Source organism: Protopterus annectens, chromosome 12.part0 (assembly GCF_019279795.1).
Source record: "Protopterus annectens isolate FY-2018-M chromosome 12.part0, PAN1.0, whole genome shotgun sequence".
NCBI lineage: Eukaryota > Metazoa > Chordata > Ceratodontiformes > Protopteridae > Protopterus > Protopterus annectens.
In genome coordinates this window covers 1,413,217,751-1,413,231,593 of record NC_056746.1, presented here as the reverse complement: position 1 = coordinate 1,413,231,593, position 13,843 = coordinate 1,413,217,751, and the positions used below count along the sequence as shown (strand labels likewise).

The 13,843-nt window shown below is 43.5% G+C and overlaps 1 protein-coding gene across 1 annotated transcript in view; it reads left to right on the top strand.

Moving 5' to 3' along the window:
* The window catches only part of PPP1R16B (protein phosphatase 1 regulatory subunit 16B), a 711,559-nt gene that overhangs the window by 497,710 nt on the left and 200,006 nt on the right, over positions 1 to 13,843 (top strand). The gene's annotated exons all lie outside the window — the stretch shown is intronic.

Sequence of the window (13,843 nt, the reverse complement as noted above, 5' to 3'; positions counted from 1 at the left end):
AACTTGGCTGAACTGTTAAGCACAATGGGGGATCAACGATTCCACACAAATTCTTACCATTTACTAGCAGTACAACTTAATATGTACTTTTAGACTCACACATGAACTACCTTGCTTGAAATGTCTGTATTATTTAGCCTTAGTCAACTGAAGAAAACACCTGTGGGCAAAACACACTGAGCAGGAAACAGTTAATCCGAGTCTCTGTATGATAGCAGATTAACTGTTTCCTCTAGCTTCTGATAGTATGGAAGTTGTAAAAGTTAGCGAGTTAGTGTGCTGATGGGCATCGTACCCTGCATGGAGATTTCAGATTTTGCTGAGGCATGACAGTTTTGAAATGCTGGTTTTGCTAAGGCATAGCCCAGTGAATTTGTCACCCAGAGCCATTTCTTGGACACTTTGAACATTTTGTTTTTAATGTAGCCACTGTTGAATAGTGTTTCCATTGCATGCAGGTGTGAGCTAAGAGAATAGATGAATTGCTAAGCTTTTAATAGTTCATATCTGGGGTAGAGCAACATGCTGATACCTGCTAAAATGATGATCTGCAGACACCTGGAAAAAGTGCTGTGATCACAGCAACAGAGCACCTGTTAAAATAAAACAAATATGACACAGCAGACCCCTTTGTTAAATTGTTTGCATTAATTAACTGATATATGTAATGTCTGCCACTGCTGTTATGAAGATGATCTCTGCAAATACTGAAGAAATATATATTCACATACATTTTTAAGTATGGTAGTGCAAATGCATGCACTTTAGCCAAACTCACTGGAAGAAAATCTATAATATTTAAATGGAAACATTTTAGTAAGTAAAAGTACATGGGATGTTTCACTGTGCAGAGGTCTAGAGGTAAAGAAAATGCATGTAATACTAAGCAATTAGATTTAAAGACATTTTAGCATTGTTAAAGCTAAAATATTAACCCCGTATTATCAGTTACTTTCTTACAGCTCAGACTGTAGAGCCTTGGCATATTACCTTCCAAGTGTAATGCAAAATTCAAACTGAACTTTATGTAATATATCCAGTGAATTCAAATATCTAATAATCTAACAAATATTATTGAGTAGCATGTGAACCCTTTCAAAATAATTCCTACCTATAACTTGAAATATCTGAGGTAGGTTATAACCTCAGCTTTACACCCTAGCCACAAAACTAAATACTGTTATTTGTAAATAATTGAGATTCATTTTTAGGTGTTATATAATCATATACAAGTCAAACGTACGCATGACAATAGGTTTTTAAAACACTACAATGTTTATTCTAGTTTGAAATGTTAAATCTTCATGGAGGATCATTGTAACAGTCAGTCATGATATTTGGGGTTACCCACCAAGATCCAGCTGCAAATTTTCTAGCAGTGGTTCCCTTTCATGCAAGGACCATATTAGGTCTCAGTCTATCTGTTGACAGAGTCTGTTGTAAGGCTACATGATATATTCACTTGTCTTCAGTTCTTCTCGCTATCAGTACCACTGGTCCCTCAGTTTATGCCGAGCATAAAGCATGTTTTGTCCACCGATGACACACACACATTTAGTTTTAAAGTTTTGGATGTTGTATCAAGTAGCTTCAGGGTTGGGGATCTGCGGAATAGGACCGAGACTTCCGAGTCTAAGGGATCATCAAACTTGGAGCGGATATATATCCAGGGCTTAATGAGAAAGTACCACTTAAGCCTTTTCTGAAGTCTAGGAGGTTGAGGTAGATACAACCCTTTTGGGGCATGCTGTTGTTTTTTGGGATAAAGGTTTATCTCTAGATTTTGGTACTTGATCAGCATGAAGTATCATATATTTTTATGTGTTTTTATGTAAATGTGTTTGATATATAAATATGCTATGCCTTTAAGGTTTTTAATGATTTTCGCACTTTTTTCATTTATAAGATCAGCTGTTATGTGGATTTGTATGGTCTGAGGAAGCCTTCTTAGGTGAAGACGCTTACCACGTTGTTCATTGTTCCTGAATAAACCTGTTTTTTTACTACTGTGCTATTGCTTTTTGAATACACTTTATCCTGCTCTGGATTACGTTATTTTTTGGATATTGTTTATGTTCTCCTGCCTTGTTTCGCTCTTGCACCTTATTGTGTTGCATTTTTACATATCCGGATTGTTTGTGCTGCAGAGAGTGTTCACTCCATGCGGAGTGACTTTCGTTGGATTGGTTATTTCTTGTAGAATATCATTTATAACTTGCTTCTCTTCAAAATAAGTTAACAAGTGTCCTTGTGCAAGACAAATTCTGTCTAAAGATCCCCACAATCCAATACTCGTTTCATTCAAAGCTTGATCATAAACTTGACCCTTTGGGAAATCTGTCTAAAATTTAACAAGACTATCAGGTTGAGACCTCTAACATTTTTGAAAATCAAAGAAAAAGGGAGTTTCTAAATACATAAAATTATCACAGAGATAAGTGGGATCTCAACTCTGGTGGTGAGCGTAGCTTATCTAAGGACAGGTAGAAACCAAGATGAAATAAAATGTTCAGAGGGGTATCCTTGAGGGGTAGCCCAGTGGTGACCCAAAGGGGTAGATAAGTCCTGCAGTGTATCCCCTATAGGAGAGGAGCCGATGAGGATGAGTGAATTCTCCAGTCTACCCCAGTGTTCTTTGTTGTCAGGTGGATTTGTGGTAATTAGAAAAGTCAGATATAAGATCGGCAGAGAAAGTCAGTGATAGAAAGAGAAAGAGTAGTACAGAAAAGACACAAATATAAAAAGTTAAGGATGTATTTGTTTCCGATTGTCAATAAATGCATGTCTTCAGCTCTGCAAAGGGTATTTTGATGGCTTCCAAAAATGGGGATCAAAAGGTGGTCAGTTTAGTGCCTAAAGGGTAACCACTGACCCCAGTACTACAAATTTAATTTAACCTGGCATCTTTGCAAATATCTGTGTCTAAGTAGGGCAAGTATTAGCAATTGCAGGGTTCAGTTTGGACATTTCTGATGAGGCCGGCAGCTGACCCCCTCACTTACCACTCCATCCCTCCTTCCATGCTGTATTACTAAGCTTAAGAGTATTTCCAATTAGTTATCAAGAATATATGGTGTTACTGCATATTAAAAACTAAACCAATATAGTTTTAGTTTATATTTTGTCATAAGATGTTAAAATAGATCTAAAATATTGAACTCTTGGATTGCTCCCAGATCTAACATCTCATGTAGATGTTCTTTGTGTTTCACTGTTGCAGTCATCACACTTGAGTTATCCTGCCAGAGGTAGCCCTCGGTCGGCCCGAATACCAGAGGCTTAGTATTTCTGAATCGGTTGCTGTCGCTCCAGGACTGACGTCAGGTTGTCAGTGGTATAAAATAAGGCAGCCGACGCCATTACATTAGTCTTTCTTGCCGAGGAGCCCAAAGCAGAAGCAGTTCGCACGAGTGCTGATCGGCCTCTACCTGATTTTCGTCTCCGAATTGAAGTTGAAGTCTTCTAAAGCTAAGTACCCCATTGGGGATCTTTTTTTCTTGCTCTAACCAGTCAAAAAAAGTTAACAATTGTCTCACCTATGGAAATCAAATACCACACCGAGACTTCCATTCTTACTGCATCACCTGTTTAGGCCCAGACCATGACATCCCTCACTGTCGCTTTTGTGCTTTGTTCAATGCCAGAACTATACGTCATCGGGCCCTTATAGTAGCTAAATATTTTTGCTCTTGATCTCTGTATTCTGAAATAGCTTCAGTAAGCCATCTGACTACTGATATTCCAAAAAAAGTAAGGATAATGACAGAGATAGATCGCACAGGTCCAAAACTGCAGACGACACTTCCGCTAATCTAGTCGCCAGTTCGCCAGTCCTCAGTGAGGCTCTTTTGCAGCCCCTGATGCCTGCTTCTGTGGATTCGCAGGCCACTACTGTGACCCATTTGGAGTCCGGTATGCTGCAAGACTGTTCTTTGACTAAGGATCCTGCGTATGTCCGGAGCCGCTGAGCAGGCACTGGCTTCCAAGGAAGTTCTTTGCACTACTGATACTCTACACAAACCGACGACTTCTTTTGTGTCTTCAGTTCTTTCTAAAACTACCGAGTTTCTAAGGCCCAGGGTACAAACTACGCCTAAAAAAACGACGCCTCAAGCTTAGGCACCTGCTTCCATGCCTCAATCTTAAATGCTTAAAACCCCTTCCAAAAGAAAAGAGACTTGTCCCCAGCAGTTTTTTTCTGACCAGGAGTCCGATGACTCTGAGGTTTCTGAATATGAAGACATGCAACCCCTATCTGCTTATGAGGATTCAGATGCAGAGGAATCCATGCCTTCTGCCTCTCCTCCAGAGGATTTTTCATTTGGTGAGACCCTACATACTTTAAGGGAGCATTTCCATTGGGAATGTCTGGACTATCCTCAGTCCAAAATGAGACTCAGGGAATTCTTAGACTTGCCACAGCACAGACCTTTAGCCATTCCTCCTGTCTTGGATGTTGTGGATGATGACTTTCTGCATTCCAGTTTGACTCCGGACACCCTTCTTCCTGCCCCCAGGAAACCTAACAGGTATTACAGAGTCCCTGACTCTCACAAATTTCTTTTTAAAAATCCTACTGCTGACCCAGAGGTCATCTCCCAAGGACCTAAAGGAATAAAAGCAACCACAGCTAAGAATCCCACCCCCTCAGACAGGGATTCCTGAGCTTTAGACAGATGGGGTAAAAAGTATACACCTTTGCAACTCTTGCTATTAGAGCACTAAATTGTCAGTTCCACATGCTGAAATACCAGCAACATACCATGGAACCCCTCAAGCAAAAAATATCTACCTTTCCTGCTTGTGCAGAAAATAAAGAATTACAGAGCTTATGCATCCTGCAAGCCAAGTTACTAAACACACTTTGGAATGTGGCTTTGATGCCCTAGAAGCATCTTGCAGGGCAGCAGTCACAGGTTCTGTACTTAGAAGTCATGCTTGGCTTAAGAAACAGACCTTGCCAGACCATGTCAAATCTAAACTATTGGATGCACCATTGAACAAAGACAATTTGGCACCAAGGCAGAAGAGGTCTTAAAAAAGATGGAAGAAAAAGCTAAAGCTATGTAGACAGTTAAAGACTTCTTACAGGTCCAGCCCCCGAGGTTCAGTAGGCATTGCCCCTCCAAACATTGGTACTACCTGGCCCCCTCCAGGCCAGCTCAGATAAGACCTAGGGGAAGCAGACCCCCCCAGACAGCAGTCCCAGGGAATGCAGAGATCTAAGCAATGGAGTTACTCCACTTCAAAAACAGGGAGTGCTAACTCACAATGACTTTACACCTCCACACCTTACCTCTGCCCACCTGCTTGTGCCACTAGGAGGAAAACTCTCCTCCCATGCAAAAAACTGGGTCTCTTACCAACGAATGATGGGTTCTCAACATAGTGTCCAAGGGATACAAATTTTATTTCCACACTCTGCCACCCCCAAAAGGGTTCCCAGATCTTCCTCCAAACCAGTGGGCAGAGGCCAAAAACAGGTACATTCCCTGTTCTCCATGAGGGCAATACAGCCTGTTGCTGCAGATCAAATAGGCCAAGGTTTCTATTCCAGACTTTTCCTGGTACCCAGAAAAGAAGGCACCTGGCACCCAATCCTCGATCTATCAGTTCTAAACACCTTCCTGGTGATACCAAAATTCAAAATGCTCACCCTCCAGCAGCTTCTTCCTGTGTTTTCCAAGGATGTTTTGTTAGCCACCGTAGGCCTAAAAGAGGCCTATCTACACATCCCAGTCAGGGATTCTTGCAGGATATATCTACGTGTCATGGCAGGATCTATGCACTTGCAGCTCTCTGCGCTTCCCTTTGGCTTATCCATTGCACCCAGAGTTTTCACAAAATGCCTGGCTCCAGCCATTGATTTTTGCAGACAAAGGAATATTCAAATTTACCCCTACTTAGATGACTGCCTGATTCAGGCAGACAGGAAAAGCTGTAACACCACCTGACCTTTGTAAAAGACCTACTGACCTCCCTGAGGTGTACTATAAACAAAAAGAAATTCAGACTAGTTCCCACTCAAAAAATTGTATTCCTGGGAGCAAGCCTGGACACAGCCTCCCAGATGGCATTCCTTACTCCAGAAAAACAAGCCAGGCTACTTCTCTCAACTAGCCACCAGAACCCAGTTATCTGCAAGGAAAATCCTGCAAACAGCAGGGTTCATGGCCTCCTGCATTCTACTCATTACATATGCCAGACTGCATATGAGGAAACTTCAGTGGTACCCAAAAAGCCTTTGCTGTTAACACTCTCAGCACCTGGAAACTATCATACCTATAATACCCTGTCTAAGGAAAGATTTTCTTTGGTGGGCAGCAGCATGCAACCACAACAAGGGTCTTCCCTTCTCACAACCCCACGCCACCCAGACCCTAACCACAGACACATCAGATTATGCCTGGGGTGCACACCTGGAGAGCAGGTGCATTCAGGGCCATTAGAGCCCAAATCAAATACATCTGCACATCAACCAAAAAGAGTTACTAGCTATCCAGCACACTCTGACAGCTTTCACACCCCTATGCTCCCCGGGGCCTCTAGTTATCAAAACAGACAACACCACAGTGATGTGGTATATCAGCAAGCAGGGAGGAACTCACTCTTATCTTCTCTGCAGGCTCACCATGACCCTTTGGCACAAGGCTTCAATCATGCAAATTCACCTGCTAGCACAATTCCTGCCAGGCTCCCAAAACTCACTGGCAGACAACTTAAGCAGAAACCTGCTAGACCCACACAAGTGGCAGCTAGACCACAGAACCTTCAACCTTGTAACCCAGAAATGGGGCACCCCGAAGGTGGACCTGTTTGCCTCCCACAACAATTACCAGCTCAGCAAATTCTGCACCATGGAACCTCACAGTAAGGCCTGGAAAGTGGATGCTTTATCCTTCCAATCGGTAAACCTCTCGATCTATGCATTTTCCCCTCTACCTGTAATTTCAAGGGTACTGCTCAAAATAAGGGAGGAAAAAACCAAGGCCAATCTTGATTGCCCCAGACTGGTCATGCCAGCATTGGTACCCACTGCTGCGCAGCCTATCAGCCCTGCCACCATGGCACCTACCTCAGATCCCAACACTCCTGACCCAGAAGAATGGAGAATTCATGCATCCACAATTGCAGACCCTGAACCTGGCAGCCTAGCTTATTCCCTGACCTCTCTTCCAGCTGCCAGCCTAAGCAAACAAGTCCTGGATGTTATATGTGAGGCCAGATGCCCCAGCACTAGGAAATCCTATGCTGACAAGTGGAAAAGGTATTGCACCTGGATCCAGGCTAAAGGAGCTGAAACAGCACAGCCCTCCCTACCACTCATCCTGGATTACCTAGCAGACCTACTACACAGAGGACTTTCCTTCTCTTCTATTAAAATTCATGCCTCTGCCATCTCTGCTCATTACAGCACAGAACCACCTCTCTTCTCTCACCCTCTAATCAAACAGTTCCTAGGAGGGGCTAACAATTTAAGGCCACCCAGAAGAGCTCCTACCCCAGCTTGGGACATTAACTTTGTGTTGGAAAAGCTCACACTATCCCCCTTTGAGCCTGCAGCTTCAGCAGAGTTAAAATTCCTCTCTTGGAAAACAGCCTTGCTTCTGGCCATCATTTCAGCTAGAAGAGTTTCAGAGCTACAAGCTCTCATGGCTATAGAGCCCTTCATCATTTTCCATGCTGACAGGGTCTCCCTCAGGACTAACCCAACTTTCATGCCTAAAGTGGTGTCCAGTGTGGCTCTCAACCAATCAATTCATTTGCCCACCTTTTTCCCTAACCCACAAAACAAGGGGAAAAGGATAATGCATTCTCTAGATGTGCACAGACAGCTCAGATTCCACCTGAGTAGGACTAAATCTTTTAGGAAAACTGACCAATTGCTAGTCAGCTTTGCAGCAGGGGCAGAGGGCAAGGCCATATCCAAACAGTCTCCAAATGGATAGCACACTGCATCCATTTCTGCTACAAACACCATGGGAAACCACCCCCTAAGGGGGTCAGAATGCATTCTGTCAGGGCATCCCCCACCTCTGCAGCTTTTCTCAGAGGGGTCCCTACCAGGGACATCCTGGAGGCTACAACATGGATTTTTGTTCATACCTTCACCAAACATTACCACCTGTCTATCTTCTTCAAATCCAGGGCAGGCTTTGCAACCACAGTCTTGCAGGGCATCCTAGCCAGCCCCCAGTCTTATTGACTGCCTCCACCCTTTTCTTCAGCTTTGGGAATCAACCCAAGAGTGATGACTGCAACAGTGATATATTGCAAGCCGCATTTTTATTCTGTTTGCACTTTAAAGTATTATTTTTTAAGTGTTTTTTTTCATTTGTTTAACTATAAAAAGCTACACACCCAAGTGTGATAGCCTATTTTATGTGTTAAAAGTGTTTATTTGCTGTTTTTGACTTAACATTTGAAAAAAAAATCCTATCCTTATACTCGTTTCCCAACTTTTTAGATTTAGTAAAGTCTGGTTTTCAGAGTTTACTGAATTCTGGGCTGTTTGGAAGTTCCTGTGTTGCCCAGACCTTTCTATGATAGAGGGAAGCTTCTCTGTTCATCAGTGAGAGTGGTGAGCTTTGGAACAGCTTATCTGTCGCTGGAGGAGTGGTTTCAACCCAGAAACTGTAGTTTTATTGGCCATTTTGGGCTATTTCTATCCCTTTCATCTTTCTACTTAAAACCCATGTTTGCATGTTTTTGCACTTGTATTACCTCAGCAAGAGCCTGCCTGGGTGTCCTGCAGAGTTCTACAGCAGCAGAGTGTGGAAAGGAGACTTTGAGTGGATTAAGTACCTCGGTTTTGTTTTTTATTGCTTGATATTGCTAGCCGCATTGTTCCAACCACTTTTTTACTAACTTTGCTACTTATCTGAACTGTTTGTTTTCCAAATACTGTTTGCACTTTAAAGTATTCATGTTTTTTTATCTATTTAACTATAAAAGGCTACACACTCAAGTGCGATGGCCTATTTTATGTGTTAAAGGTGTTTATTTGCTGTTTTTGACTTAACATTTGGAAAAAAATCCTATCCCTATACTCATTTCCCACTTTTTAGATCTAGTAAAGTCTGGTTTTCAGAGTTTGCTGAATTCTGGGCTGTTTGTAAGTTCCTGTGTTGCCCAGACTTTTCTAAGATAGAGGGAAGCTTCTCTGTTCATCAGTGAGAGTGGTGAGCTTTGAAACAGCCTATCTGTCACTGGAGGAATGGTTTCAAACCAGAAACTATAGTTTTATTGGCTGTTTTGGACTATTTCTATCCTTTTCATCTTTCTGCGTAAAAAAAACATGTTTGCGCAGTTTTGCGCATCGAGCAGCACCGCTTAGCTAAGATTAAACTATTCCCGGCACCATAAAGTCTTCTCTTCAGTTTTTTTCCCTTGAAACTAGCCAGATTCTTAGTTTTAGCACTTGAATTTGCTTCCTCGTGCTCAGCACTGGTTCAGAACTTGTTGTAAGCACTATATAAGTTATAAACTACTACAGTACTTAACCTTCCTCATTACCTATAGGGCAACAGTTTTTGTATTTATCTTCCTCGTTTGCTTAGTGGAAAACAGGTCTTCTACTTGCTTTCCTCACTTGTCTAGAGGTAAATAGTGTCTATTCAGGCATGTCCAAAGGCCAACTCCCGGTGTTCTCTCCTGTCTACCTGATGAATCTGGGCATCTTGGGGCAATGTAGCAATTACCTCATGTACACCAACAATCCTCTCCTCCTACCACTCAACACTACAACCTGTGAGAGATGCATTTATCTTGCCAAACTGGAGGCAAAGCTCTCTCAGCCCAAGACTGAACTTGTCAGCCAGAAGGAGAAGGCAAACACCCACTCCACACCGCACACATCACATATTCCCAGTACATCTACACCACCAAGACCCACACATAGACACACAAAATCATTCTCAGAGGCTGTCAGTAAGAATCTACCCAAACAACAGAGACCTCCAAAGCAGAAACGCAAGCAACCTCTAGCCCTCACCACAACCTGAAAGACACATAACACACAGACTCAGTGTGCCACTCAACCACTGCCCATAAGGCAAAACTACGTGCCAAACACATTGGTCATAGGTGACTCTATAGTCAGGCACACTGATGTTCCACTCACTAGAATAGACAAGGAGAAGGTTACTCTTAGCTGCCTGTCAGGTGCCAGAATCTGCCACATAACCCACGCACTCAGGTCACTCCACAACAAGTACAGATATGACTCGGTCATTGTCCATGTTGTTGTGAATGACCTGAGATGTACCTCCCTGGATTACATGAAAAGAGACATGGAGGAGCTCTCTGATGTTGTAATCCAGGCAGGTATGACCCTAGCCCTGAATAGCATCCTACCTTCTCCCAGAATGATACCGCAATACAAAGACAAAATGATTGACTTCAACAATTGGCTAAACTTCAGGTGTCATTCAAAGGGGATCCAGTATTTGTCTGCCTGGGATGACATGGTTGACAGGCCACAATGCTTTGCTAGAGATGGCCTCCACCTGTCACCCCTGGGATTCCGGATACTGGCTAAGGTTCTTGCTGCCCCTATAGTGCCTTTTTTTAGGCAAAGCTAAAAAGCAAAGCCAACACCGTAACTGATACAGGCAAGCAAAAACTGAGAATAATGCTACTCAACGCTAGAAGTCTAAACCTCAAAATGCTCTCTCTCGAGGCAATTCTTAAAATGGAGAATGTCGATATCCTTGCAGTGACTGAAACCTGGTTCAAGGCTCCAGAGAGCACCCCTGCATTAGAAGGATATAACTCATACCATACCTTTCAGCTATCCAACCAGGACCGGAACACCAAGGGCGGAGATGTGTCCATATTCATTAAGGGCAACCACACCTCCAGGCTAGTTGCCCAACATAATTCATCCGAAATTATACAAGTGCATCTAACTCTGAGCAAAACTGAAATCCATATTGTAGCTTGCTACAGATCCCCCACCATGCCCCAGGATTCCCACTCCTCTTTTCTTGACATAATAGAGAATATCAGTGGGAAAACTACTCTTGTACTAACTCCTTTCCTCAACGCTTCCTAGAATTTATAAACTCCAATGCCCTGGATCAACTTGTCCACACCCCTACCAGGGGCAAAAATATACTAGACCTAGTACTTACCAACATGAGTGACAGGTGCTCCACACCTGAAGTCAGCTACTCATTTGTCAGATCCAACCATAAAATAATCACCCTAGATATCCACATCCTGCCCCCACCCCCCACTAAGGAAACCACTGTAAAATCCTTCTCCAAAGCCAACTTTGTGCTACTTAAGGCAGAAGTGGCCAATTTCACAACACCCATGCAGATGGACAATACAGTTACCACTGCCAAATCTTATACAAGCACACTCTATAAGCACCTACATGGGTGCATGGATCATGCCATCCCTAACAGAACCAAGATGCAGTCTTCTAAAAAAAAGGAAACCAATCTGGTGGTCTTCTGTTAACAAACTCTACAACAGAAGGAAAAAACTGTTGCAAAAGAGAATAAAATCCCACTAGTGGAGGAGCTCCCTGGTCAGCCTCAGCAAGAAGCTGAGATCTCTCATAAAATCCTCTAAAGCGAACTTTGAAAATAAGATTGCTACTGACTCTAAGGACATCCACAAAGCATTTTACAACTATGTCAAGAATCTCAATGGCAACACCCAGATCTGCTCTGAGCTACAGCACAATGGCACAAAATTCACGGAACCAACTAATATCGCCAACATCCTGGCTGATAGATTTACTGCCAACTTTAACCTCCCTCACCTCCTAAAGGGCTCATATCCATACTGGAAGACTGCAGTGTCCCTGCAATCACAACTGAACAGGTGAAAACTGTGCTATCGAAAGCCAAGAACACAGCATCCATGGGACCGGACAATATCCTTGGCTGCATTCTACATGAGTTTCAGAATGAATTAGCCCCCTGTCTAAGCACCATGTTCTATCATAGCCTCTCAACAGGCTTTGTACCCACTGAATGGTGCACGGCAACAGTTGCACCACTCCACAAAGGGGGAGCCACCACAGACCCCAGGAACTATCGCCCTATTAGTTTGATGAGCCTGATCTGCAAGGCCATGGAGCATATTGTCATGGAACTCATAAACAAGGATATTGGTAACCTCCAAACTCTGGACCCCACCCAATTCGGATTCATGAAGGGTAGATCATGTCTCCTGAACCTGGTCAACTTCTTTGAAACAGTCACCAAAGCTGTGGATGAGGGTAAGGCAGTCCACACAGCCTATCCCGACATCACCAAGGCTTTCGACACAATCACCCATTCCGGTATCATAAATAAACTCACCAAGCTGGGTATAAATCTGTACATCACAAGATGGGTCACCAACTGGCTCACAGGCAGAACCCACACTGTAAACATTGCGGACTTCAAATCTGACTCCAAACCTGTGACAAGTGGAGTACCACAGGGTTCAGTCTGGGGTCCCCTCCTTGTTTGGGATCTACTTTTCTGAAGTACAGGCCAACACAGAGGGCCTCTGGCTGACAAAGTTCACAGATGGCTGCAAATTGGGTGCCATAGACGAGTCCCCAAATGACATGGGCATCCTGCAAAAGGGCCTCACTGAAACTGATGCCTGGTGTCAGAGCCATGGCCTCAAGTTCAACACCAAAAAATGCATTGTCATCCCCTTTGGTAAAAGCCCTGTACCCATGGACTACCACATAGGTAGCAGCCCACTTAGAGACTTTGGGACTCTAGTTGACAGTAGCCTCTCCTTTGATAATCACATCGCCACAGTAGTCAGAAAATCCTTCTATGTAGCACACCTCATCATGAAAGGATTCTCATCCAGGAAAAAAGACGTCATTGTCCCCCTCTACTCGGTTCTCATCAGACCCAGCAAAGAGTACAACTCTCCATTTGGAATGTAGCTTACAAGGCATCTGCAGCAGCTAGAAAGGCCACAAAAATGCCTCACAAAGAGGATTATGGGACTCAAACAGTTAACCTACGCTGACTGCCTCATAAAACTCAGGCTTTACTCCATAGCATATCGCCTACTCCTAGGTGATCTCTGCCTAACATACAAAGCTATGTCAAACCCTGAGCTGCTGGACATGCTACACCTAAAGAAATCCCAATCCCTCAGAGCCACACACTCTAGAGACCTAAACCTCATCACCACAATTAACAGAACATGCTGGAGGGATAGATTCCTGTCTCAGAGACTTCCCATACTCTGGAACAAACTACCTATCTATGTCAAGCAGAGTTCGTCACTAGCACTCTTCAAGAAAAATCTTGATGAGTGGATGAGCAATAGGAAGTTCATCCCAGGCATTACATCAGTGGCCCTGCTACACAGAGGCGCAGGTAAATAGCATCCATAGTGGTGAAAGCCAGGGAAACTTGCTGGCTAGGCTTACATAGTCCCTAGGGCCGATAGCCTAGTACCTACCTATGAACCAAACATGTGTAGAACTAGTGGCCAATGGTATCACACACACTGACCCCACAGAGATAGCAAACCTGCTAGCAGATAGGTTTGGTGAAAATTTCACTCCCCCTATCTCCTCCAAATCTATCACAAACCTTGCCCCAAACATCCCTCTCACCCTACATATCTGAAGAACAGGTCATCAAGGCCTTGTCAAAGGCAAAACAAATTGCCACTATGAGACCAGACGGCATCCCAGGCTGTCTTCTAAACAGGCTAAAATATGAACTAGTATCACCACTAAGTATCCTTTTCAATCATAGTCTAGCCACAGGCTTTCTTCCTGCAGAATGGAGAACAGCAACAGTTATTCCCCTTCACAAAGTTGGCCTAGCAGCAGACCCCGGGGAATTACAGACCCATAAGC